Source organism: Protopterus annectens, chromosome 13.part0 (assembly GCF_019279795.1).
Source record: "Protopterus annectens isolate FY-2018-M chromosome 13.part0, PAN1.0, whole genome shotgun sequence".
NCBI lineage: Eukaryota > Metazoa > Chordata > Ceratodontiformes > Protopteridae > Protopterus > Protopterus annectens.
In genome coordinates, this window is record NC_056747.1 from 697,811,152 (window position 1) to 697,833,656 (window position 22,505).

At 46.2% G+C, this 22,505-nt stretch overlaps 1 protein-coding gene across 1 annotated transcript in view; it reads right to left on the reverse strand.

The window, feature by feature from the left end:
• Positions 1-22,505, reverse strand: part of POLDIP2 (DNA polymerase delta interacting protein 2) — a 1,361,368-nt gene that overhangs the window by 887,279 nt on the left and 451,584 nt on the right. The gene's annotated exons all lie outside the window — the stretch shown is intronic.

Consider the following 22,505-nt stretch of genomic DNA (forward strand, 5'->3'; position numbering starts at 1 on the left):
AAGGACCTTTTTGCATTTGCCTCAACATAGGCCCTTAGCTATACCTCCTGTTCTGAATGTAATTGATGATGTGTACAATGATGTCAGTACAGCCCCTGATACTCTTCCTCCGGGCCCCTGCCAAACCTGACATACTACAGGGTCCCGGATTCTCATTTCCATCTGTATAAAGCACATTCTGCAGACCCAGAAACTATTTTTCAGGGCCCTAAAGGGGTTGCGGCCGCTACTGCCAAACATCCTCTACCCTCTGAAAGAGAGTCTAGAGCTTTAGAGAGATGGGGAAAGAAGGTGTATACTTCTGCAACTCTTTCTGTCAGGGCATTAAATTGTCAATTTCATATGATACAGTACCAAGAGTATTTGTTAGATGAACTGAATAAGAAACTTTCTTCTCCTGAACCCCTGGAACGTAAATCTCTTCAGGATTTGGTACACAATTCACAACAGGTTAGTAATCATTTCTTAAAATGTGGCTATGATGCACTGGAGGCTTCATTTAGATCAGCTATGACTGGGGCAGTTATTCGTAGGCATGCCTGGCTGAAGGAACAATCTTTGCCAGACCATGTTAAAGCTAAACTCCTGGATGCTCCAATGGAGAAACAAAATTTATTTGGCTCCTCTGCTCAGGAGACCTTAAAAAAGGTTGAAGAAAAGGCAAAATCTGTGCAAACAGTTAAAGATTTCCTGCAAGTACAACCACCGAGATTCAGCAGAAACTGGCCTACTAAGAATTGGTCCTTTCCAGACTCGGACAGAGCCCAGAGAGGCAGGAACAGGCGCCCTAGAGGCAGAGGTCAATCGAAGGGCTCCTACAGAGGCAGTCAGTGGCAGCCTGCCAACCAGAGGAGTAGTGCAACAGCAACAACTACTGCACCAGGACAGGCTCAATGACTTAACTCTGATTCCGCCTACCAGGGATCAACTGGAAGCACCCTTGGGCGGAAAGCTGGCTTTATTCTCAAAAAACTGGCATTATATTACAACGGATACATGGACACTGCAAATAATAGACAAAGGATACAGGTTCCACTTCCACACTTTGCCAAAAAGAAGCGGAATGCCAAACCTTCCACCAAATCAGAGGGCAGAGGCTTTAAGACAGATCAACAATTTACTTCAGATGAAAGCTATAGAAAAGGTACCATGTTCAGAACAAGGCCAAGGATTTTACTCCAGACTATTCCTTGTACCAAGAAAAGAAAATCAATGGAGACCTATTCTCGACCTGTCCGCACTGAACACTTATCTCATTGTGCCAAAATTCAAAATGCTGACCCTACAGCAACTTCTTCCCATGTTGGGCAAGGAGTCTTGGCTGGTGACTCTAGATCTCAAGGAGGCATACCTGCACGTCCCTATTCGACCAAGTTGCAGAAGGCACCTCAGATTTCTTGCAGGATCAGAGCATTATCAATTCTCAGCATTGCCCTTTGGCTTATCTACTGCGCCGAGTATTCACGAAATGCCTGGTATCAGTAATTGCACATTGCAGACTACAGGGAATTCAAATTTACCCATACCTGGACGACTGCCTAATACAAGCGGACAAGGGAAATTTGATAAAGGACTTGGCCTATGCCATACACCTGCTACAGACCTTGGGATACACAGTCAACATCCAAAAGTCAAGACTAGTACCATCCCAAAGGATAACATTTTTGGGTGCAGATCTGGACACAACCACCCAAATGGCCTTTCTCACAGAAGAAAAACAAAAACAACTTCCAGATTACTTCATGATTCTGACAAGACAAACTCAGCTTACTGCAAGAAAAATCCTGCAGGCCCTGGGTTACATGGCATCCTGCATAATTCTGATACCGCATGCCAGGCTGCATATGAGGAAATTACAATGGTACCTAAGGAGTGTATGGTCTCAACACAGTCACAGTTTAGAAACCATGATACCAATCATTCCATGCCTTCAAAAGGAATTCCTGTGGTGGGCTCAGGCCTGCCAGTCCAACAGAGGGTTGCCTTTCAACAAACCAAAAACAAGGCAGACCATCACCAAGGATGCCTCAGACCGAGGATGGGGAGCACACATGGAGGGCAAATGTATCCAAGGCCTATGGCCTCAAGGATAGCTAAGCATGCACATAAACCAAAAGGAAATGCTGGCAGTGAGGCATGCAATCGAGGCCTTCAAACCCTTCCTCCAACAAGGCCACCTGTTAATAAGGACAGACAACACCACGGTCATGTGGTACATAAACAAGCAGGGAGGCACACACTCTTACCCTCTATGCCGGATGGCTATGAATCTGTGGGAACTATGCCTGAATCTCAATATCCAACTACAGTCCCAATTCGTGCCAGGAAAAGAAAATACACTGGCGGACAGCTTAAGCAGAACTACCATGGATGCACACGAATGGATGCTGCACCCAGACATCTTCCAACTCATAGCAAAGACATGGGGAATGCCGGAGATAGATCTGTTCGCCTCCCCACTCAACCATCAACTGAAGACATTCTGCTCAAGGACATACCACCCACAAGCTTGGAGGGTGGACTCTCGCTCTTTCCCACCTCTCCCACTGATGTACAAGGTTCTACTGAAGATCAGGGAGGAACAGCCAAGAGTGATACTAATAGCTCCAGACTGGCCAAGGCAACACTGGTAACCATTATTGAGAAGCATGTCTCAGGCAAAATCATGGCCTCTCCCCCTATGGCCTCTTCTGACGCAGAACAATTTCAAGACCCTGCATCCCAACTTGAAAACATTGCAGCTAACTGCCTGGAAAATTCCTTAAATCCCAATCCAACTGTTTTATCTCAGAGGGTGAAGGACATTATCTTGGAGGCTCGCAGGCCTTCCACAAGGAAGACATACTCAGCTAAATGGAAGAGATTTCTCATTTGGAGCACATCAAAAGGCCCAGATGTCACAGTGGCAAACATAACACATATCCTAGAATACTTAGCAGAATTGTTCCACAATGGCCTGTCCTATTCTTCCATTAAGATTCATGCTTCAGCAATTTCAGCAGAATACAATGTGGATCCACCTATCTTCTCCCACCCTCTCCTCAGACAATTTCTGAGGGATCAAAAATATTAAACCTCCAAGAAGACCCCCTCTACCTGCTTGGGATCTCAACTTTGTGCTGGAGAAACTGACACTTCCTCCTTTTGAACCAGCAGCATCGGCGGATCTACAGTTTCTGTCTTGGAAAACTGCATTCCTTCTGGCAATCACTTCAGCAAGAAGAGTATCTGAGTTACAAGCATTAATGGCAGTGCAGCCATTTCTTATTTTCCACCAGGACAGAGTTTCACTAAGAACCAATCCTACTTTTATGCCAAAGGTGGTATTCTAGGGTATCTTTGAACCAAGCTATTCACTTGCCTACGTTCTTCCTTAATCCACAGAAGAGGGGAAAAACTTTTGCACACCCTGGATATACACAGACAACTACGCTACTACTTGGACAGAACAAAAACTAGCAGAAAAACTGACCAACTTTTTGTAGCATATGCTACTGGGGTGCAAGGAAGAGCAATTTCCAAACAGACAATTTCAAAATGGATAGGAAATTGCATTCGATTTTGCTACTCCTTTCATGGAAAGACAGTTCCTGAAAACATCAGGCCTCATTCCACAAGGGCTACGGCCACCACTACAGCCTTCCTACGCGGGGTGGCTACCAAGGACATTTTAGAAGCTGCTACTTGGTGCTCCGTGCATACATTTGCCAAGCATTACAATCTACCTTTATACTCCAGATCCAGAGCAGGTTTTGCTACTGCAGTCCTGCAGGGGATCTTAACTACACCATCCTTTTCTTAGTACCTCCTCCCCCAGATTGGCTATGGTATTCTACTCATATGTTATGACTGCAGATGCATCCTTGAAGGACATAGTACAGTTTTGTACCTACCATAAATGTAGATGTCCGATAGGTATGCATCTGCAGTCAGGATTACCCTCCCTCCTACCCCTCTGTGGTATTCCTAGGGTACTTACCCATCTTTTAGCTAGCTGGGGGAATCTATTATGGTGTATTTGTTTGTTTATACATGTATATAATTTTGCAAATGTTTGGAACTTTTCAGCATTTATCCAAATTTAGCCTTCCTGGAGGGCACCTGGCATCTGGGGCAAGAAAAAACTGATGAAAATGGCGTCGGCTGATGCTTTTATACCCCAGACGCTCTGACGTCGGGGAAAGTGCGACATCAGCCGAAGCCAGACCCAGACTTTGGAATCCGGCCGACCGAAGGGCTGCCTGAGGCAGGACAACCCATATGTTATGACTGCAGATGCATACCTATCGGACATCTACATTTATGGTGGGTACAAAACTGTACTTTATTTTAGGACTTGCAAGAGTTGTTAAGAGTCTGGAGTAAAAATATTTTCTTTGCAAATAGTTTGGTACAAGTTCCACCGAGCCTTGGGTGCACAAAACTGTATTTGGTTTAAAGCATCTGCCTTTTAGTTTGGAGGAATATGCGGGGAAACCTTAATGAATTAGGGTCTGTTTGAAATGGAGTTTGTAACACTTTTGAATGATATTCAGACCCCATTGATTCCTTCTAATGAAGGTCCAGTTCTTGAGAAAGAGGGACAGTCCTCCCTCCTGACCTGGAAGAAGGGTGAGGGGAAAGAGCATCATGTAAGAATCGTGACTTCTCCCTGCTAGGTCCCAGGGAGGACTGAAAAGGACTAGTGCTTGATCGGGTAATTAGGGCTGAAACAAGTAGGTTGGATCTACAGAAAGTCCTTGACTGCTTGTATGTATTTGGCTTTATCCTCCATTTTCGTAAGCACAGCCTCAGCCTTAGAACCAAAAATAAAGTCGGACAAAAAGAGCATCCAGGGGACTGGATTTGACACATTCAGGAAAGGACTGCTCCCCCTCAGCCAGGCATACCTTCTAATGACTGATCCTATGGCTGCTGCTCTGCTGGAAGCTTCCAGGGCATCACAGCTGCAATGCAGGGAGTGCTTAGCACTTGAGAGCAGGAGTTGCTCAAGTCCAGCAGCTCATTTCAGAGGGCCTTATTTTCAATCCCAAACAGTTTTTGTTAAATCTGTTCTAAAATAGTCTCCTGATACTTCATCATATGAAATTGGCAACTCAAATCTCTCATGACAAGGGTAGCAGAGTTGTAGACTTTCTTCCCAAACCTGTCCAAGTTTCTGATTTCTTTGTCCATTTGTTTTTGGAAGTACTAGCATTTGCTTCCTTAGGTCCCAGAGTCACCACTTCAGGATCTGCCACAAGGTTCTTAAAAAGGTGTTTGTGGGAACAGAGAACCCTGTAAAATCTGTCAGGATTCCAAGGGCCAGGGGAAAGGGAGTCTAGCTGTAAAGAGGAATCCAGCAAGACATCATCCACCACCTCCAAGACTGGGGCAGAATCAAAGGGTTTGTGTTTAGATTTAGGAATGTCCTAACTCTCTTGTTGAATTGTGGATAGTCCTAAGCTTCCCAATTGAAGTGCTCTCGCAGGGTATGTGAGATTTCCCCAAAGGAAATGCCCTTGGGGAGGGGGTCTGAGGCAAGGTTTTCTTTAGAATCAGAATCCCCAGAGGTGGCAACAGATGCACCCTCCCCAAAAGCGAATTCATTATCATCATCCTCACATTCAAAGGAGTCAGAAAACTCCTGGGGGGTATCCCACTTTCTTTTACCAGATGATTCAGGGGGAAGTGAAGTGTCTGGATTTAACAAAGAAAATCAAATTCTCAGCCAACTTAAGTCTTGTTGACAGGCCTGAGGCTAGGAGCTAGTAGGCCTTGGCTGGGACAAGATGGATGAAGCTTTTTTGTCTGAGGCCTTACGATTAGGCGTAAGGGTGACATTCGCACTAAGATCCAGGTGAATAACAGACTCCCGAAGGCGGTACTATCGTTCTTGAGCAGTCATCAAAAGTTGGAGAACCTGTGATGCATCCCCAGACCCAGCCAAGGAGCTAAGCTCTTCAGAATTCCTCTACTTTCTTGAAAGCTGAAGAGTATTGGACTCCGAATGGGTCTTGATAGAGGCCTGTGCCACAACCTCAGTAGCAAAAGGGGGCTGCGAAGGTACCTCACACCTTGTTCGACAATCAAAGCCTAGGAGGACTGTTGGGTGGTGAAAGAGTCATCTAAAGACCTAAGTCTGAGGTGCTTTTCCTTTTTAAAGTCTAGGGAGATAAACTTCATATCAACCGGTGGATGACAGTACATGAAGGCCCTAACGACTCCCTAAAATGTTTAGGTCAAATCTCAGCCCTACACAACAGTTTTACTATTAAAAGCAAGCGCAGAATGGACAGTTAGGAACATCATATTCGGGTCTACTTCACCCTGTCAAAGGTAGACAATATCGAAGCTGATATTGTCGGCACCAAAATGTTGAAAGCGAAAGTCATTGCGCGTGTAAACGGAAATCTCCATAAGAGGAGATTTCTGTTTACTGCAATGTACTGCAATCTCAGAGTTGGGATATTTAAGTAGCGGGGGGGGGGCACATGGGGGTGCAGGGGGGCTTGCCCGCCTGCATAGAGCAATTTGTATTGTGTTTGGGTGTTTTTTTTTGTGTGCGTGTTCGATGTTCGGGGGTTTCGACATTTTCATGTTGATTATTACGCTGCCGACAGTTTGAGTTTTCAACAGTGTAATATAAACGCTCATATTCTGGGTCCGAACAAGTCACACAAAAAGAATTTAAGTCTCTCTGTGGCATTTGCTTGACACAGCAGAAACAGTTAGCTTTCTAGTACAGTCAAAAAACACATGAGAAGTTCCCCTATGGGTACTTGGCTTTAGAGGTCTTCTTTTTCTGGTGCGGACCAACCAACATACTAATACTCTTGCTTCGGACTTTGAATGCAAGAAAAAACAAACTGAGGTCATGGTACCAGCCAACTCCCTTTACATCCAAATGTCATAATGTTGGACACAACATCAGCTGGCTTCAGGAGGAAGAGAAAGAAAATTCTCTAGTAGTCATGCTGGCCAAGTCCTATAAGTTAGGTCTGGAACCGTGAAACATGATCATCAGATGATCCCTAATAGGGCTTCAAGGCCATCAGGGCATTGAACAAACCCTGGGTAAGGTCCTTTCAATACCTCTAAGGATCCTTAGCAATAGGAGGAACATGTTTAGTTTTCTGCTTCTTTTTTAATGGAATGTCAGCTTTGACCAACCAAGGTGGCTCAGAGCAATGCCTAGACTCAATAAGGGTATCAGAAGCCTCTTTTCTAACAAGAATTTGTAGACGCCCCCCCCCCCCCCCCACACACACACACACACACACACACAAGGCTCATCAGAAATGATCAGATGTGGTTGCCCCTCCAAGTCCATGGTGTAGGTTTGCACGGCCTCAAAGAGCATGCATGAAGCCAGTTCCATGGTGGATTCGACAGGGCTATGGCAAAGGAAAAGTACAGTTTTGTACCTACCATAAATGTAGATGTCCGATAGACATGCAACTGCAGTCATAACATGTGGGTTGTCCTGCCTCAGGCAGCCCTCGGTCGGCCGGATTCCAAAGTCTGGGTCCGACGTCGGCTGATGTCGCATTTCTCTCCGACGTCACAGCGGCTGGAGTACATAAGCATCAGCCGACGCCATTTTCTTCAGTGTTTCTTGCCCCAGATGCCAGGTGCCCTCCAAGGAAGGCTGTAATCAAATTGGAAGACAAAAACAGGATTCCAAACAAATAAATGAGTAATAAAACAAATACACCATAACAGATATCCCCAGCTAAGAGTAACAGGGATAGGAGTGGACCCTAGGCATAGAGGGGTATGGAGGGAGGGAAAATCCGACTGCAGTTACATGTCTATCGGACATCTACATTTATGGTAGGTACAAAACTGTACTATGTCCTTCAAGAATGCAACTGCAGTCATAACATGTGGGTAGAATACCATAGCTTAGCTGGGGGAGGAGGTATGCTCTAGGAAAGAGATGGTGTGGCAATCAAACCCTGCAGGACTGCCGAAGCAAAGCCTGCTCTGGATCTGGAATATAGAGGGAGATTGTAGTGTTTGGAGAATGTATGCACGGAGCTCCATGGAGCAGCTTCTAGAATGTCCTTGGTAGGCACCCCTCTTAAAAATGCTGCAGAGGTGGCTGTAGCTCTGGTGGAATGTGGTCTGACATTGGCTGGAACAGTCTTTCCATGAAAGGAATAACAGAATCTGATGCAATGTCCAATCCATTTAGAAATAGTCTGTTTTGAAATTGCTTTTCCTTGGACTGCAGGGGCGTAAGCTACAAAAAGTTGTTCAGACTTCCTACTGGCCTTGGTTCTGTCCAGGTAGTATCGAAGTTGTCTGTGAATGTCCAAGGTATGCAAAAGTCTTTCCCCCTTATTCTCAGGATTGGGGAAGAAAGCAGGCAGATGAATGGCTTGATTTAGAGCAACCCTAGATACCACCTTTGGCATAAATGTAGGGGTGGTCCTTAACGAAACCCTGTCTCTGTGGAAAATAATAAAGGGTGGTATTGCCATTAGGGCCTGTAGCTCCGAAACCCTTCTTGCTGAGGTAATTGCCAACAGGAAAGCTGTCTTCCATGAGAGAAATTGCAAGTCAACTGAAGCTGCTGGCTCAAAAGGAGGTAGAGTCAGTTTTTCTAAGACAAAATTGAGGTCCCAGGCTGGCACTGGGGCCTTTCTTGGTGGCTTAATGTTCTTGATTCCCCTGAGGAATTGTCTTAGTAAGGGGTGAGAGAAAACAGGAGGATCAGTGTTGTATCTAGCTGAAATAGCAGATGCATGTATCTTTATGGAAGAATATGAGAGGACGTTCTTTAACATATCTGCCAAATATTCCAAGATAAGTGGGATGTTCAGCAATGATGCATCATGTCTCTTGCTGGTATTCCAATTGCTGAATCTTTTCCACTTTGCTAAATACACCTTTCTGGTGGATGGTCTTCGAGCCTCTGTTAGTATCCGCTGAACTTCCTTGGAGAGAGATAAGCTGAAGTTATTTATGGGATCTCCCAGGCTGTTAGCTGCAGTGTCTGAAGATTTGGATGCAATGTTTCGAAATTGTGTCGAGTCAAAAGTAGAGGCCACTGAGGGAGGGCCCACCTCCTGGTGTGACATATGCTCCGTAGTAGTGGGTACCAGTGTTGTCTTGGCCAATCCGGAGCTATTATGATTCCCTTGGGCTTCTCTGCTTTGATCTTTAGTAATACTGAGGTCATCAGTGGCAGAGGTGGGAATGCATAGATTGCTAGGGAGTTCCAGTTGAATGAGAGGGCATCTATTTTCCAAGCTTTTGGATGGTATGTCCTTGTGCAAAATTTTGGTAGAAGATGGTTGAGGTGAGAGGCAAATAGGTCCACTTCTGGCTTGCCCCATGTCGAAGTGAGTTGTCTGAAGGCCTTCGGATGTAACCTCCACTCGTGTGGATCTGTGAAATTCCTGCTTAGGCTGTCCGCCAACACATTGTCTTTTCCTGGAACTAATTGGGATTGTAACTGGATGTTTAGGCTCAGCGATTTCTCCCAAAGCTGCATTGTCAGTCTGCAGAGAGGGTAAGAGTGGGTGCCCCCCTGCTTGTTTATGTACCACATCACAGTGGTGTTGTCTGTCCGTATCATTAAATGGCCTTGCTGGAGTTGGTGTTGAAAAGCCTCGATGGCATGCATTACTGCCAGCATTTCCTTTTGGTTTATATGCAGATGTGTTTCCTTTGGAGACCATTGTCCTTGTATACACCTGCCTTCCATGTGCGCCCCCCATCCAAGGTCTGAGGCGTCTGTAGTCATGGTCTGTGTTATCTGTGGTTTTTTGAATGACATACCTGTGTTTTCCTGGCTCACCAAGGCCCACCATAGGAATTCCTTTTGTAAGCATGGAATGAGTGGTATGATTGTCTCCAAGTTGTTGCTGTGCTGGGACCAAATGCTTTTTAGGTACCATTGAAGCTTTCTCATGTGTAGTTTTGCTAATGGAACCAGTAGAATGCAGGATGCCATGTAACCTAGGGCCTGTAGGAATCTCCTTGCAGTCATCTGGGCGAGTTTTGCTAAACCTTTGAAGTAATGAGTTAACTTCTCTTGCTTGTCTTCTGTCAGGTACGCCATCTGAGAGGCTGTGTCTAGTTTGGCTCCTAAGAAGATTATTTTCTGGGATGGCTGCAGTCTTGACTTTTGGAAGTTGACTGTGTATCCCAGAGCTTGAAGTAATCGTATGACACAATCCAGGTTTTTTGTCATCATCAATTTGTCGTCCAGGTACGGGTAGATTTGTATACCCTGGAGCCTGCAATGAGCAATTACTGAAGCCAGGCATTTTGTAAATACTCTGGGCGCAGTAGATAAGCCAAATGGCAATGCTGAGAATTGATAATGCTCTGGCCCTGCAAGAAATCGGAGGTATCTTCTGCAGCTGTGTCTGATAGGGACATGCAGGTATGCCTCCTTGAGGTCCAGAGTAATCAGCCACGACTCCTTGCCCAGCATGGGAAGGAGTTGCTGTAGTCAGCATTTTGAACTTTGGTACTATGAGAAAGGTGTTTAATGCGGACAAGTCCAGTATTGGTCTGCATTGAGATTCTTTTCTTGGAACAAGGAACAGTCTTGAGTAAAACCCCTGTTCTTGTTCTTGTTGTGGAACTCTTTCTATTGCTTTCATTCGAGTCAGCAGAGTGATTTGCTTGATTGCCTCTGCCCTTTGATTTTGTGGTAGGTTTGGCATGCCTTGTTTTCTTGGTAAGGTATGAAAATGAAACCTGTACCCTCGGTCTATAATGTCCAAAATCCATTTGTCCTTTGTCAGTCTGTGCCAGTTTTCTGCAAACAGAGATAATTTCCGCCCAAGGGAGCTTCTAGTTGTTCCCTGGTAGGCGGTAGTAGAGGAAAGTCATTGAGTTTGTGGTTGTTGGGCAGGTGAAACCCCTGCGTCACTTCTTTGGTTTCCTGGCTGCCATTGTCGTCCCCTGTAAGGGCCTCTGTATTGGCCTCTTCCTCGGCCACGTCTGTTCTTACCCCTTTGAAACTTTTCTGGATTAGGAAAGGACCAGTTTTTGAAGGCCAATTCCTACTGAATCTGGGGGGTTGAACCTGGAGGAAATCTTTCACAGTCTGAACTGATTTTGCTTTTTCTTCGATGGTCTTTAACACATCCTTAGCATTTGCACCAAAAAGCTTGTTCTTTTCCAAAGGTGCATCCAGAAGTTTTGCTTTTACATAATCTGGTAGAGGTTGATCTTTTAACCAAGCATGTCTACGAATCACTGCCCCTGTCATAGCTGCCCTACATGAAGCTTCCAGTGCATCATATCCACACTGCAGGAAGTGATTGCTTACTTGCTGAGTGTTATGTACAGCTTCCTGCAAAGTCTTCCTGTCTAAAGGATCAGGAGAAGCTAATGTTTTTTGTAAATCTTCTAAGAGATAATCCTGATATTGTAACATATGAAAAAGGCCATTTAAAGCTCTCATAGATAAGGTAGTGGAAGTGTAAACCTTTTTGCCCCATCTCTCTAATGACCTTGCTTCCCTGTTGGAGGGCAAAGGATTTTTTGAGGTGGAGGCTGAAACTCCTTTAGGCCCCTGTGAAATAAATAGTTTCCAAATCAGCAGAATGGGCCCTGAATAAATGGGAATGAGTTTCTGGGACCCTGTAATACCTGTCTGGCTTGGCTGGAGCAGGAGGAAGAGAATCAGGGGTAGCACTAGAGTCAGAATACAAATCATCCAGAACATCAAGTACAGGAGGAATAGCTAAGGGCCTGTGCTGAGGCTTCTTAAGGAAAGTCCGAAGGCGTTTCCTAGAATCAGAATATTCCTGACCCTGCCACTTGAAATGTTCCCTCATGGTGTGCAGAACTTCCCCAAAAGAAATATCCTCAGGAGGGGAGGCCGAAGGGATGGAATCTTCAGCATCCGAGTCCTCATAGGTCTGGAAGAGCTCTTCCTGGCTATCAGAGTGGACAGAGCCCTCAGAGTCTTCATCTGAAGGAGTAGGGTCAGAGGGTTCAACCCGGGTCTTTATCAGGAGGAGGCTGGGATGCTCTCTCAGGATGGGCCTGTGAACCTCTAATCATGGAAATTAAATCAGCAGCCATGGACATAATTTGTGTCTCCGGAGTCGGCTGAGGTAAGGATTTAGGAGTAATATGCTTTGTTTTGCTGGCTGCCTTAGCCCTAGTGTAGGCCTTAATAGACATGGCCATAGGAGGCCTGGCAGCTCCACGTGCAGGAGTGACCTTGTCTACAGCAATGGTCTCGGGCATTTCCTCGGTTTCGGTATCCGGAGGAAAGTCTATAACTGGCGTCGGAGTAATGTCTGGAATCGGAGTCGTCGGTAATGCGGTGTCTTCGGTTCGGAGCGGTGGAGAGACCGTCTCAGAAGGAACCGGAGCACTCGCGCTAGGTTTTGGCGTGGAGTCAGTGGTAGACGCGGGCCGAGGATGTCGGTCCCAGTCTTTTCGCTTTTTGGGAGTTTGCGAAGTCGGAAGATCCGACGGCATGGTGTAAGCAAATTTATCGCCGAAAAAGTCTTCAGCGAACTCCGCCCGGCACCTGAGAGTGCGCTTGTTGAAGCAAGCACAGGCTACACAGGCCGAGACGTCGTGGTCTGGGCCCAGGCAAGGGAGGCAGTAAGAGTGGAAATCCTTATGAGGTATTTGTTTACCACAAAAAAGACAATTGTTAACTTTTTCAGTAATTTCTGACATCGGCTGAGGCAAGAAAAGGTCCCCAACGGGGTACTTAGCTTTTTTGATGACTTCGGTATCGTAGAATACAGGAGCTGACCGACCGGCACTTGCGAACTGCTTCTGCTTCGGGCACCGCGCGGCAAGAAAGACTGAAGAAAATGGCGTCGGCTGATGCTTATGTACTCCAGCCGCTGTGACGTCGGAGAGAAATGCGACATCAGCCGACGTCGGACCCAGACTTTGGAATCCGGCCGACCGAGGGCTGCCTGAGGCAGGACAACCCACATGTTATGACTGCAGTTGCATTCTTGAAGGACATCTTGTATGCGGAATGGATGGTCCTTGGGGTCTTCACCTCAAAAGTGAAATCAATGTCTGGTGGAGGCTGGAACGCAAGAGATTCAGATGCAGCCTGCTTTAATTTCCTTCTTGAGAGACTGTGTGTACCTCGGGGCAGGTAGACTTAGCCATGGTACACAGTCAAAAGTTTGAGATGTTGGTTCTCAATGTAAATGGATAAGGAAGAGAAACTGCTGCAAAGACTTTTTGGAACAAAGGCCTGTCAAAAAGTACACTGGGTATGATCGTGTGAAGCACCTAAGCAGAAGGGTCTATATTAAATCAGCAAATGCTGATTTATCGACCCTTAAACAGCGAGAACTACCTTATGGTCTGGGCAAAAGGGGGCATAGCTAATAAACCTCTACCAGCCTTTCCCAGGTGTGTGTGCGTGTATAAATCAAATCTCAAAGTGTGTGCGCGTCAGCTACTTGGGCAGGGACACAAAGCACTGGTTGGACAGAGGGTGCTGGAGGTCTTACCTTGGCCGCTCAGCTGAGATCTCAACTCTATAGCTGTGCCAGTGGGGAGTCTTATTGGGGATCTGGAGAAAGAGGGAAAAACCAACCCCAGACGGACTGTGATCTCTGTGTGCTCTTAAGGGAAATTGTGCTTTACTGTGTGTGTGTACTTGTCAACCTCCCAATGTGTACATTCCCTCATTGTTGCCAGTGGTGAGGACTGATGCTCCTTGATTACTGGGCCAGTGCTGGGGCATCACACTGATATACGATACAGGAATCTACAGACACTGGACCCTACCCAATTCAGTTTACAGACACTGGACCCTACCCAATTCAGTTTTAAAGGCAGGTTATGCCTATTTAACAGCTGGTGTACTTCTTTGAGAAGGTCACAAAAGCAGTGGATAAGGACAAAACAGTGCACACTGCCTACTTCAACCAGGCAAAGCTGTTAGGTGTCTGAGTGAGATATTGTGCCTTAGATAAATGTACAAAATTTGTCAAACCAAAATGTCACCCAATGAATAGCCAGCTGGCTTAGTGATACGACACAAGTTAGGATTGGGGAATCCACTTGCACAGAGAGGTCAGTCACTAGTGACATCCCACAGGGACATTGCTGATGCCTCTGCTTTTTGGCATCCACTTCTCTCTTCTCTGAAGTCAAGACAAATGTCAAGGGCCTCTAGCTTACCAAAATCTGTAGAGGATTGCAAAACCAGGTGCACTCAGAGTCCCCTACAGACACAAACAACCCTTCAAGAGGGCCTGACAGACAAATAAATGGTGTCAGAGACATGGACTTAAACTTCATGCAAAAAACTACATAATGGTCCTCTTGATAAAGACATCACCCCTAGAAATTAATGCACTGATAATACACCCCTAAAAGAAGACCTAGTAGTCAAGGATCCGAGAACACATGCTGAAAACAACCTGACCTTTGACCAACAGGTGTCCACTGTAGTGAGAAAAATTCTATGCTGCACAACTTATAAGTAAGGGCATGGCCAGGTCCAAAGAGGTCACTGGTCCACTGTACTCTGCTCTCCTCAAACCAGTCTCGAATACAATGCACCATTTGGCATGTACCCGACCATGCACTTTTAACAGCCTGACTGCCTACAGAGAATCTCCACAAAAAAATTCAGTAAGTAAAACAAAAAGCCATATCCAAGTACTCAGTCTCCTACAGACTGCTGTACAGTGATCTAAGCCTAACCTACAAAGCATCTGCTAATCCCACACTGATGAATCTGTTGCACATACGCAAAACAATGAACACCAGATATACCCAGTCTAAGGACTTAAGCCTTGTCTTCAACAAACAGGACATGTTGGAGGGAGAGGTATGTGTCTCAAAGATTACCTTTCCATGGAACAAGCTTCTCATCCATGTGAAGGCAAAGCTCATCCTAACCCTATTAAAACAAAATTTTGGACCAATGGATGGAAAAATGCAAATTTATCCCTGATATGGCACCGATGTCCCTAATGGACATGGACAGCCTGTGAATGTTTGATGTGTACAAGCTTATATCACAACCATAAAATTCACTGGGGTATTGGCACACAGCAGAAATGTTTTGGTAAATTTGGGGTAAGCTTGGAATAGTCTTAAAATGGCTCTTAGGCCGAGAGCTAGCAACCACCTATGAATGTAATGGATCAAGTCCAACTGGAGGGGGTATTTGCTGGAATACTTAAGTCTGCAATCTAGAATATCCTAAGAAGGTCTTAAAGTAAAGACGGGTTAACCAACTGTGTGTGTTTGCGAGTACAACAGCTATTGGGTGAGTGGGGTCTGTAGACAAGAAAAAAACAATCAAATGAGTTTTAAAAAAGTTTGCTCCTCTTGTACATCGTCTACAATGGATTCACATCATACCACTGATGACACTTCAATGAATTAGCCATGGAATGAACACAGTTTCAGTGGGGGGAAAAAAGAAAATAAATACATCTGAATACTGCTTTTGCAGGCAGCAAGACCTACCCCTGTAACTTCTATATTTGGAGCTTTGCCCATGCCTTTATTTAAATATTTCAACTTCAAGGTCATACAGCCATGGATATGCAAGTCTGGCAGGTGGCTTAGAGAATTAATGAACTGCTAACACGCGGTTTCCTGTGATCCAGTGGTGCAAAGTTAGACTCCTTCAGCCTCTATTGCCTTAACTGTGTGACTTTGAGCAGACACTTAACCAGACACTGCTCCTGGGCTGAGTCTGAAAAGGGTTCATGGAGATCTGTACTCTACCCTGGAAAAACAAATATAAATAATACATACATACATACTACATACAGACCCATTCAGGCAAGTAAAAGCCCATCTCCAAGAAATGTTTGCAGCACCCAGCAATTACTAATAATACACTGAACTAAACTGAGAAACATCTATGCACTAACTCCAAAGGAAAAAACAAAACAAAAAGTAAACTAACTAGAAAACAAACGGAAGAGTTGTCAGGTTCTTTTGGTGCACTCCAAAATTAAGTGTTTTCAAATGATATTTACTCAATGATGGCAGTTTCTGCAGAAATGGCTTCAAAAAAGAATTACATAATACTAAGCAAAATATACACTTCTCAGATGGAGAAGCACTGAGACAGGACTTAAGATATGCAATAAGAAGTAGTTATGTACCTACCATAACATTCCATGTTAGTTGTCTTCTTCTCGCCTTCTTTCTTGCTGGATGGGTTCGGAGCAGATCCTCGGCTCCGACTCAGCCTATACTACAGCTCGAGAGCTATTTTTACTGGCTCGAGGCAGCCCTATATCCCACAATACCATGCGCTAACTCCCCAGATCTCGTTGGCAGCTAACACATAGTATATATTTATTATTATTATTATTACCAAATACGGTCTTCCCTGCTGGTAACACTAAAGATACGGGGTAACCGTAAAGGACTGTATAACATGAAAGAGAAGGACTCCAGGACCTCCAAGTCTGTCCAGGCTAGGGGGCAGGAGGGAGGGACGCAAGAAAGAAGGCGAGAAAAAGACAACTAACATGGAACGTTATGGTAGGTACATAACTTCTTAATGTTAAGTTGTCATTCTCGCCTTCATTCTTGCTGGATGGGACAGCGTCCCTAGCACCTTCGTCCAGGGTGGCTCAACGGAACAGACTCCTGAGTACGGTGAAAAGTCAGCTCTATTTCTGGAGGCTATATCAAGCTTATAATGGGTAATAAAAGTATGTTAAGAAGCCCATGTAGCTGCTGCACATATGGCATCTAACGGTAACCTTGCTTGAAAGGCTGTTGATGTTGTTAGTGCCCTAGTTGAATGAGCTTTAGGTCTAGACGGGAGTTGTTTGTGTCTCAACTGGTAGACAAAGGTAATGATGGATGTCAACCATCTAGAAAGAGTTACCTTTGATACTGGAAGTCCTTTCTTTCCTTCAGCATAAGAGAGAAAGAGCTGGTCTGACTTTCTGAATTGTTTTGTCCTGTCTAGGTAATACCGCAGCTGGCGATGAACATCCAAGGAATGTAATTTCTGTTCAGCCCTGTTTGAATAATCTGGGAAGAACACAGGCAAGTCAATAGTGTGGTTCAGATTTGATTCAAGAGAAACTTCAGTAGAAAGGAAGGATTCTTTCTGAGAGTTGCCCTGTCTTTATGAAAAAACAAATAAGGGGGACGGACAGACAATGCCTGGAGTTCCGATACCCTTCTGGCAGATGTTATAGCCATCATTAAAGTACAGTTTTGTACCTACCATAAATGTAGATGTCCGACAGATATGCAACTGCAGTCCTGACATATGGGTTGTCCTGCCGAAGGGCTGCCTGAGGCAGGACAACCCATATGTCAGGACTGCAGTTGCATTCTTGAAGGACATCAGAGTTTTCCAAGAAAAGTTTGAATGAACAAAAAGCTGCAGGTTCAAAGGGAGGGAGAATTAATGATGTTAGAACTAAATTTAAATCCCATTGTGGAGGAGGATCCTTAATGAGAGGTCTGAACAAAAATACGCCCTTGAGGAAAGCTTTACAGAGTTTGTGGGACATATTTGTTTCCGATAGCCCCACATGAAAATTGGCAATGGCCGCCAGCTGTAGTCTGATAGTGGCCGACAACGATCCTGAATGAAAAAGCTCCGCCAGAAAATCTAGAACTTAATGAATTGGAGCATTAAAAGGATCCAAGGACCTAGCTTCTGCCCAGAATGAAAAACGCTTCCATTTGCTCGCATAAGTCTTCCTAGTATTGGACTTATGGGAAACAAGAATGATATCACGGACAGGAAGAGAAATGAAGGGAAGCCTGGCTATTGTTGGAAGTGGAGAAACCAAGCTGTGAGGTTGAGGGAACGAAGAGACTGGTGCAGCTTGCCCCGTTAGATGGGTCAAAAGGTCTGGAAGGGGTTCCAGATGCCAGGGCTGTTCCAGTAGATGATGGTGCAGGAACGTAAACCATACTTGTCAAGGCCAATAAGGGGCAATGAGGATCATTTTGGATCTCAATGCGGTTGCTTTCTGAATTAATTGTGGAATCAGCGGGAAGGTGGGGAATGCGTATAAAAGACCCCGAGGCCAATCGTGGACTAGAGCGTCTCTGGGGGGATGGCCTGGTAGAGGGAAGAGTGTGAAGAAGCCGAGGCACTTGCTGTTTTGAGGGGTTGCGAAAAGGTCGCAGCAAGGCTGGCCCCACTTCTGAAAAATTCTCTCTGCAACCGCTAGATTTAGAGACCACTCTCGTGAGGCATGAGAATTGTTCTGCTCAGTCTGTCCGCAATGACGTTGGACCTCCCGGGGATGTGCGTTGCTATCAGAAACCGTTGAGAGGAGATCGCCCACTGCCAAAGTCTGAGTGCTTCTTGACATAGGGGGGTAGGACTTTGTTCTGCCCTGCTTGTTTATGTACCACACTACAGACATATTGTCTGTTTGAATTGCTATAGCCCTGGTGGGAAGAGAGTCCTGAAGGGCTTGCAACAATAAAAGCACTGCTCTCATCTCTAGGACATTTACGTGCAGGTGGCATTCTAACTGTTGCCATGTGCCCTGGACAGTCCTGCCCTGATAATGCCCCCCCCCCACCCAATCAGGGAGGCATCTGTTGTCACTGTGGCAACTGGAGGGGGGAGGACAAAGGGTCTGCCCTGAAGAAGTTGAGGGGAGACCATCCACCAGGAGAGGTGTCTCTTGCAAGATGGGGTTATCAAGATGTTGCAAGTCATTGGGAGCGGTTTAAAGGACCACTGAGAAAAAAGCATCCACTGGAGAATTCTCATGTGGAAGCGAGCTAAAGGAAGGAGAAGGATCGCCGCTGCCATGAGGCCTAACGTTTTCAGTACTAACTTGGCTTGAAATCTGTTGGACTGAAACAGTAGCTGAACATTCCGCCGTATGTCTGTCACTCTCTGAGGTGGTAATATGTTGCAGACATTTCTCTGGTGCTTAGTACGGCGCCTATAAAGTTTATAGATTGACAAGGCGACAGAGGATTTTGCAAAACTTATGGAAATACCTAGTTTGTTGCAAATGTGAATGGTGTAATCCCTGGCTATTATAAGATGCTGTTTGGTGGTAGCAGTAATGAGCCAGTCGTCTAAATATGGAAACACCTGGAATCCTTTGTGTCTCAGGTGAGCCATGACCACTGCCAAGCATTTGGTGAACACCCAGGAGGCTGTGGTGAGACCAAAGGGCAGGGCTCTGAATTGGTAATGACTGGCTCCCAGCCGGAAGCGGAGAACCCTTCTGGAGCGCCTGTGTATCTTTATATGATAGTATGTGTCCTGGAGGTCTAACGAGCACATCTAGTTGTCTCTGCCCAAAAAGGGTAGAATGGACTGCAGTGTTACCATCCGAAATTTTGTCTTCTGCACAGACTTGTTCAGTCTGCTGAGGTCCAAAATGGGTCACCAGTCTCGTGTCTTTTTTGGAACCAAAAAGTAGATTCCGGATCCTAGCTGGTCTGCCAGGACTGCCTGGATGACTTTTTTTTTTTTTTTTTTTAACAACTTTTTAATTTCTAGCTGTGCCTGACCCCTTTGTCCGGGTGGTACGTTTGGGAGAGGTCTTGGCGATTGGATCGGAGGGGAGATGAAGGGGATTTTGTAACCCTCGGATATAATCGGCTGTATCCAATTGTCCTGAGAAAGGGATTGCCAGGCTTCCGGGTACAGAGATAATCTTCCCCCGACTGCCTCCGAAGGTCCACAGTCTGGCAGCATCTCAGGGATGCTGAAAGGGTTGGTCAGGGAAGGATACCCTGGAACCCTGGTTCTGTGGACCTCCTCTGCCCCTGGGGCAACGTCTATTATTATTACCCCCTCTGCCTCTGGGGGGGAAGTTCACCACGTACGACTGGAGTGACTCCCTGTGGTTTGCAGAACCACATCTTTCCACCCTTCTGACCTTTAGGGTAAGGGCAAGATGGTGTGGAAAAGTGGACTCCCACGGCAGAGAAAGTCTTACCATCTTGCTCGCACCTGGTGAGGGTATTCTTTACCTGAGGTCCAAACAACTCTGAACCATCAAAGGGGGTGTTGGTGAAGGACGCCTTGAAGGGATCAGCAAAATTGCAGAGTCGCATCCAGGCGTGACGTCTCAACGCAACACCTGTGCCTGCGGCCCTACTCGCTCCATCGGCTGCATAGGATATAAGCCGCATGGAAGAGTTGGCAATGGAATTCAGGGTAGCCAGCTGGGAGTTCATCTTGTCCTGATATCCCGCAGCAGAAGGATCCTGTATGGTTTCACCCAGTTCTTTGCGCAAATCTCCCTGAAGGCGGGTGAAATGACAAATAGTTCAGCGATCGCATGACAAAGGTCGCAGAAGCAAATGTCCGCTTGCCGTACCTGTCCATGGTCCTAGACTCTGTTAGGAGGATGAACAGGTACAGAAGGATCAGCTAATTCCTTCTTAGTGGCGGCTGCTACCACCATAGCATCTACCGAGACGCCTTTGGTTAGAAATGGTTTGTCCTCCGGAGCAGAAATAAATTTAGAGGGTCTCCTAGGGGTAGGTTCCAATGAGTCAGGAGCTGCCCATGCCTTTCTGGCCACTACTTCCATCAGTGGGTCGAAAGGAGGAGACACCCAGGAGGTGGAAGGGCGAGACCAAAAAGCGTCAAGGTAAACTGACTCGTCCTCGGAGGGTTTGAGGGTGGACCAATTCCAGCTTTGTTTCAGGATCTCTAGGATGTCTGAAAAGGAGACATCCTCAGAGGGGGATCTTGGGGAACCCTCCGACTCATCCAAGTCGGTGTCCGAAGTGAGAGACTCAGGGGAGTCTACGTGCTTCCTCTTGCACTTTTTTTTCCTAGGGGGTTCCCCTGAATGTTCAGGGGAGGCCTCGGAGATGGAAGACACACCCAAAGTGGGTACCCTGCACTTTGGATCTCTGCTATCAGTTGCAGGAGGATGGCCAGAGACCGTAACAGGCACTGTAGAAGGAGGAGCTGAAGAACCCAACCTTGGAGCGGACACTGGATCCAGCACGCTCCTCATCACCTCGAAAGCCCCCCTATCAGGCACCGAAAACAGTCCCGGCTCTGAAGACACCCGAACCACCCCTGGCACCAACAGAGAAGGCTCCGAAAATTATGTCGAGGCCGAACTAAATAGAGCCGACGCTCCGAGAGGGAGAGCAGGGTTGGACAAGGGTCCGATGCCACTCGCCCCCTAGGAGCCGACAATGGAGTCTCGGTGCCCGGACCTCTCCATGGACGGTACCAATGAAGAGGTCGGAGCCAACAACGCCAGAGCCGAAGGTGGAAGTATCGGCTCCGACGTGGGCAAGGTTACGGTTCCGACAAACTCTGGCTCCGAACTCGAATGGAGAGTCGGAGGAGGAATCGAAGGTGGTACCGAGGGAGCCACAGTCTGGTGAGACGGGCTTTGAAGCATTTGGGCCAGTGCCTGAGATTTTATGAGTCTACTGACCACTCTCTCAATATCGTGGTCGGAAAGCCTAGATGACCTGGAGGAATGAGTCCTATGACTCCGCTCAGATAGGAGGGGCGATCTTGGAGCCGATCGGACGGACTCTAGTGAGGGAGATCTAGAGCGCTTGCGGGCTGAAGTCGGCTCCGATACAGGTTTCGGAGCGGATACGGTCTTGCTCGTATCGGTTCCAACTGGAGCCGATGTCGGAGCAGTCTCAGATTCGCCAGCCCTCGACTCAAACTGGAGCCGAAGGTTTGGCGGGCTTAGATGACTTCCCCGAGCCAGACTTGGACAGAGAATCATCGGGCTTCAATAAGCCCCTCAATATAAGTTTATTGCGACGCTCCTGCAGGACTCTTGAACTAAATCCATGACAAATGTAACAAGAGTCCTGCAGGTGCAAAGGCCCCAAACAGTAGACGCAAGAAGTGTGACCGTCTGTCAGAGACATTTTCTGACAGCACGAGTCACACTTTTTGAATTCCGAGACCTTAGCGTCTTTGGACATTGCCCTAAGGACAGTAATACAGTCAGCACACACACTCGCTTAAAACCAAGGGGGAGTTAAGGGGGCTGACTAAGATCACAACACGCACACACATTATACGGGGGTGGGGGTAAACAAAAACTAAAGCACGTAGGCCCGATTATAAAATTAGCTAAAGGGGTGGGTAGGGCTTAACGAAATATCACTAATAAGTAAAACTAAATCGATAGGGAACTAATGTAAGGGGCTAAACTATAAACTACCTCAAATTCGAAGACTTACTGAAAAAATTTCTTTACTGACCTGAGCCGGTAAAAAAAGGCAACCTCGCAGCGAAGCGGCAAACGAGATCTGGGGAGTTAGTGCATGGTATTGTGGGATATAGGGCTGCCTCAAGCTGGTAAAAATAGTTCTCGAGCTATATTATAGGCAGAGTCGGAGCCGAGGATCGGCTCCAAACCCATCCAGCAAGAATGAAGGCGAGAATGACAACTTATCAAACATTCTATACGAGAATCAGATACAACACAACTTAAACAGACAAACTTGTGGAGCAAGAAACACATTTAAGTTCTTCTCAAACCACAAACGTCAAAGGCTCCTTGATAAACATGGGCAAAATTCCTCACAGTTTTCCTCGAGAAGGGTCCCTTACCCATCAGCTTTAAAAA